This window comes from Astatotilapia calliptera, chromosome 13 (genome assembly GCF_964374335.1).
Source record: "Astatotilapia calliptera chromosome 13, fAstCal68.1, whole genome shotgun sequence".
Classification (NCBI taxonomy): domain Eukaryota; kingdom Metazoa; phylum Chordata; class Actinopteri; order Cichliformes; family Cichlidae; genus Astatotilapia; species Astatotilapia calliptera.
In genome coordinates, this window is record NC_137434.1 from 5,313,995 (window position 1) to 5,319,994 (window position 6,000).

The following is a 6,000-nucleotide window of genomic DNA, read 5'->3' on the forward strand; positions in this document are numbered from 1 at the left end:
TTTAAGTCAAGACACAAGATGCAAATAACTGTTTTTGCTCTTTGGCTCTAGCTACTTTTAGCTGCTTCCAGTGTGGTTGATTTTTACGCCTGATGTCCATCCTGATGAGCCTTCAAAGGGATTTATGTTGGTCTCTGGATCAATTTTGACTCTTTAGCTTTGATATTAGTCTCGTGGGACAAAATAAGTTAGCTGATGTTCGAGTGAGCTGCAGTTACAGCATTTTGTTGGGAAGATGGGTGTGATGTTCAAAACAAATCTAGGCCTTCATATTAATTTTTAACACTCATTTCTTTGAATTACATTTAAATTCAAGAAATTTCCTTCTAAAAATAAACAAATTTCTAAAGTAAGAAATGTAGAAATCTAGTTAATCCACCTTAATTACCTTGTTAAATGTCAAGATTACAAAATAATGTAGCGTTTTAAAAATGATCATCTTTTATCTTTGCCTTAGCTTATAGGACGTGTTTATTACACCGGCCAGGTGACGAGGACTGTGGTCTTACCTTCCACATGTGGAGGGCTTGAGGAGGTAAACTCTTAGTTTCATTTCATCGTTTCATCGTTTCATCAAACATTTCATGTTTGAGTGATTTATTCGTGCTGACCTAGAAATGTATACTAACATAAAATATCTCAATCACGTTTTAATTACTGTGTATAATCAGATATGCTATTGTTACGGTTGCTGAAACATAATAAGTGTGACTTCACGATGGAATCGTCATCAGTCCTGCTATAAAACCCACATTTCCAGAGCATTCATGTGCCTTTAAGTCAGTAACTGCAGAAATAGTCCAGACAAACATTTGTGTTGCTTAAAGTTGAGTACAAATGATTATCTGTGACAGACTGGTTACCTGTGCAGGTTTATACCCAGTGTAAACCCCTGTGCTAATGAAATGTGCTAATGTGCTAATGGTAACTGCCTTCTAAACTGAGTTTTTCTTGCAGTAGCAGTTTGCATGGTGTCCAGTCTGCCCTGAGTCTAACAGGAGAAGATGAAGAAAGCAGAAGTTAAAGAACAGGTATGCTAGTTACTCTGACTGCAAGCAGAGGTTAACATATGATAACAACACAATCACCGGACGTGATCATCAAATCTCCGACATTGTAAACGGGGGAATTTCAGATCATCTGTGAATCATTTCTGTGAACGAAAGCTTGTTCTGCTCATAGGTTCACATGGCTGAAGTCTATCTCAGCTATCACAGGGAGAGAGGCGAGGTCCACCTGAACAGGCCATCAGTCTTTCACAACAGATGGAAAACCACATTCTCAAGTCTACACCATTGTGTTTTTAGGCGTATCCTAACAAGTGTCTCATGGGATTGTGAGAGAGCACAAAACTCCTCAGAAAGACCCCTGCTGACATTTGACATTTGAACCCAGAGCCTTCTCGCTGCATGGAAAGAGTGGCAATTTCAGGGTCTAATCCTGCATTTTGTTTATTTATTTTTGCATCTACAGAGCAGCTGCATTAACACACTCACCTGGAGTGTCAGTTATCAGCCTTCTAACCTAAGCTTTGTCAGCTGGTTCAATCAGTGACACAAAAGTCTGACACATTATGACTTAAACTGGTTTTCACCCTGTTACTGTCAGGTATGATCTCTTCTCTTTCTTGGAAAAATAAACCAACCTAAACACACACAGTTGAATGCCACTTTTTTTGTCAATTACCCTGTACGGCCGTATGGATTCTGATGAAATGGAGTGTATGAGTTGTGACACACTGCTCTCTGGTTAGCTCATTGACTGAGTCAAGGTCTGTTTCGAGCCATTTTTCTCCAGCGTCCTTGCTGTATGTGCCAAACTCTAAGCAAAGCCTGCTGTTCTTACCATTTCTGGTAACACAATCCCACTTCATTTGGGTTAATAAGTGAAACCAACTGGGCTCTGTCTCTTTTTCCTCTTTGTGTGAGTGTGGGTTGGTAGGAGCTGGGAAATCGTGCACACACTTCAATAAAACTGTATTTTTAGATATCTGGTGCATCGTTATTGTATTTGTCATTTACGCATGTGTAAATGACAAGTCTTAAAAGAATCTTATCAGGTTGAATTTCAGTGGACACACTGAAGGCTTTACAGTAAACTCTGTTAGTAGTATCGCCCTGGATGTTTTGATTCGTCCTTGCATGTGTGCTGGTGCATATGTAACTGTGGTTATTAAGTAATAAATGCCAACCAGATGTCCTATTTTTAGCAGAGCCAGTAAGGCTCACTCGTTCTCTCACAGTGAGGCCAGTGTTTGTTTCAGGACCGGAAGTGGGTGGTAGTGATTTGGTTTGTGTTTAACTTAAATCCATTTCTCTCTGTCACACACACACACACACACACCCTCCACAGCTCCTTTTAGAGCTGTTTTTGTCCCTGAAAAGGGATCTTAGGAGACAGGGGAGGCCTCCTTGTTGAAAGGGATGATGTGACAGATGAGAGAACCTGTTCGGTGAAACGGAGAATGGATGTGCGGGCGTAGCTTATGCCCCTATCCTCTATACAATGCAGCATAACCAACCCCAGCCCTGCCCATATCCATAGACAGCCGTGTCTGATGGGCCTGACAACAACAGAAAAGGTGCAGAATTGCCATTGTGAGGGGGGAATTTTCCATGCCTTCACACTCCCCGTGCATGAGCCGGAGGCCTGTGCACATGTGCCTTCAGAAAACTTGTGAGAAAGCCTGCATGTGTCTGCACTTATGATTTAATGTATGATTTGATATACTACAACAGCATATACAAACCACATGTATAGATAACTGCTATGCAGTTGTGGGGAAACCCCTCACCCCCTCACACACACACACACACACACACACACACACACACACACACACACACACACACACACACACACACACACACACACACACACACACACAGCATGTGTTGCCTGCACAGAGAAAGCCACACTAAGGGGTTAAAGAGGGATCAAAATTTTCTGTTGGAAAAAGAAGAGGGTGTAATAAAATGATTTCCCCAGGAGACTCTCCTGAGCTTTCCTCTGCTATCTATCTCTATATGTGTCCCTGAATTCCTCAACATTCCTAAGGATCAGTGTTAGGAAGCACAGTGTCCTGCCAACTGCGGGTAGATTTAATGCGTCTGCCACTCACTGTTGCAAAACCTTTGCACAGAGACGTGGTTATAGCACTTCCTTTCTCTCAAAGGCACGTCATCAGGATCCTCAGGTTCATGTAATCTGAATGTATCTATAAGCTTTTTTGTCAGTTTGTGTAAAATATACGTGTGCCGAAAACTGAAGCCAAAAGCCTGGTGGAGAGCGCCGCGGCCTAATGAAGCCAAGGATGGTGCCCATGCGGGAAACAAGGCTTCCACACCTGAGAGGTGAATCCGTGCAAACGAAAAAGTGAATGGTGCAGTAATTACTGGTTGGGATTCGGATAATTGAGGTGGAACAATTTGCGGTAAAACCACCAGCAGGCTGATTTCGTCTGGCAGGGGGAAGGGGGGCTCGACATGCACTCGAAGAGGGGAAATCCACCCTGTAAATGCAAGTGCGTGCTACAGCAAGCACTCCAACCAACTTGTACTGAACCAGCTGTGCTTCAGTCCAGATGTGCAAATGTGGCAAAATGCAAAATTTGAAACAAAGGTTGTAGTTTGGTCTGAATTTGCATGGAATAAAGAAATACAGTTGCATCACTGATAATGGATCAAAGCTAAACTTAATATAAGAGTAAAATTATTTCACCTGGGAGACTGGGTAGGGTTATGATGGCTAAATGTAAACCCTTAACAGATTGTGCTGCACCAACTGGACCTCACATACAAACAGTTGTTTTTCTCACTGATGCAAAGTTATTTTTGGAGAGAAAAAAATAGTTTTGGATGCTTCTCTGGGGTTCTGAGAAAATTTGAAAAAAATTCTAGGAAATCCTTAAAACATATTCCAAAACACTGTAATCTGACTCTTGTACAACACTTTTGTAAATTTTTTTGAATTTGAACAAAACAGCAGGCACTAGTAGTACACACACTTACTCCCTGACCCATAACACAGTACCTCTGTTAAATAGCTCAGTTAATAAGGATGTTTACAGTGATTGGAACATCTGATGCCTCAGTGCAAGAAGAGGACCCTGAGCTGTCCCCTCTGTCCCCAGGTGTCCAGCTCTCTGTGGTCAGCATGGCAAGCCTCACTGCTTATTAAATATAGTTCCAAAAATGACATGATACTAACGTGCACCTGTGCAGCTTTCTAAATCTGTGTAGCATGTATCTGCATTAAATTCACAAACACATTCTGGAGCTAATTTAAATGAAAATGTAGTTTCCAGTTGCTGGAAACATTCAAAAGTCTCCTTTAAATTTGAAGATTATGGGTTTCTTTTCAAAAATGTGTTTAAGAAAAGTGTATTTCCAAGAAAAGCAAAGCGCGAACACGCAGCAACGTGTCTCGAATAAATCATTAAGAGCCGTATTCTCTCATGAGCTTACAAGCAAATGACATAATTCAATAGGAAATCATGCATTAGTTGGGGGAAAATTTCATTTGGATCAATGGAAGGTATTGATGTCAACATTAATGGCTAACCTGACTGTTGTAACCCAGTTTGTGATGAAGGGGAGGGAATACTGGGGGGGAGGGAGTTGAGAGAAGAGTCAGCCCTGTGTAGAGGCCTCTTTGTCTGGGGTGGACTACAGAGATGCAAGGCCTGCCCTGGTTCTGGGATCTGGAGGTCAGCCAGGGCTTGAGGGGGAGCCAAGAGTGCAGAAGTGGCCAGTCGGTCCCATACTGATACAAAGAGGCCATTCTGTGGACCGCAGGTCTGCGGCGGCCCGGGATTTGCACTGAGGACGTCAGATTTCAGAAGTGAGGTTGACACACACATAAAACGGACAGCGAACACACACACACCAGGACACACAGACAGACAGTTTGGATTTGGGAGACAGACACTATCTCTACTTTAGGCTTCAAACTTTCCTTTTTGCTAAAGCATATAGTTAGGGCTGGACCAGGTGACCCTGAATCCTCCCTTAGTTATGCTGCAATAGACGTAGGCTGCTGAGTTTTTCCTTTCCAGTCACCTTTCTCACTCACTATGTGTTAATAGACCTCCCTGCATGGAATCACACAGTTAATCTCTGTCTCTCTTCCACAGCATGTCTTTATCCTGTCTTCCTTCTCTCAACCCAACCGGTTGCAGCAGATGGCCCCGCCCCTTCCTGCGCCTGGTTCAGCTGGAGGTTTCTTCCTGTTAAAAGGGAGTTTTTCCTTCCCACTGTCGCCAAAGTGCTTGTTCATAGGGGGTCATATGATTGTTATTTTTTTCTCTGTATGTATTATTGTAGGATCTACCTTACAATATAAAGCACCTTGAGGCGACTGTTGTTGTGATTTGGCGCTGTATAAATAAAATTGAATTGAACTGAAACGGAAACAGTGATTTTCTATAACAATAAAAAAAAAATACACCCATTCATGTTTGCTGTATTTGCTTTATTGCAGCTGTTGCACGTCCACATATGCATGTATGTTTAACACAATCTTGCTTTGGAGTGTTATGTAAGAAACACTCACCTGGGTCAGAAAAACGACAGATTTGTTCTCTCCTACTCAGTCCATCAACTCCCGACTCTGGTGCTTTCCTATAGATTCCAAATAGGGTCAGCTGTGTACTGGGTTAAACAGTCCCAGCCCCCAAAAGACCAGTTAATGAACCTTAATTGGCTTGATTAAAGCTTTATTAGGAACTACATGGAAAAGGAGAGCAGTCCTTGTAAAGATGACCTTTCACCTTTGAGCTTTAGCCCCTTCCTCCTTAGATGTGAGAAACCTGGGAAGCAGCAATAAAATAACCAGACTGCTGTGTGTGTGTGTGTGTGTGTGTGTGTGTGTGTGTGTGTGTGTGTGTGTGTGTGTGTGTGTGTGTGTGTGTGTGTTGGTACATAGGTGGATGAGTTGTGATTGTGTCCTTTTGACATAGAGCAGGCTTGGCCTCCCTGCTGCTTTAACTCTTAGGACAGA

The 6,000-nt window shown here is 42.5% G+C and overlaps 1 long non-coding RNA gene across 3 annotated transcripts in view; it reads left to right on the forward strand.

Moving 5' to 3' along the window:
* LOC113035464 (uncharacterized) overlaps positions 1-5,451 on the forward strand; it is a 28,261-nt gene extending 22,810 nt beyond the window's left edge. The window contains exons 3-5 of one of the 3 annotated variants that reach the window (XR_013901050.1): positions 458-535; positions 958-1,031; positions 5,135-5,451. This is a non-coding gene — a long non-coding RNA (uncharacterized LOC113035464). Of the gene's footprint in view, positions 1-457; positions 536-957; positions 1,032-1,182; positions 1,655-5,134 lie in introns of those variants that run through there. The other 2 variants (XR_013901051.1, XR_013901052.1) reach the window with 2 other exon arrangements.
* The last annotated feature ends 549 nt before the right edge of the window (positions 5,452-6,000 follow it).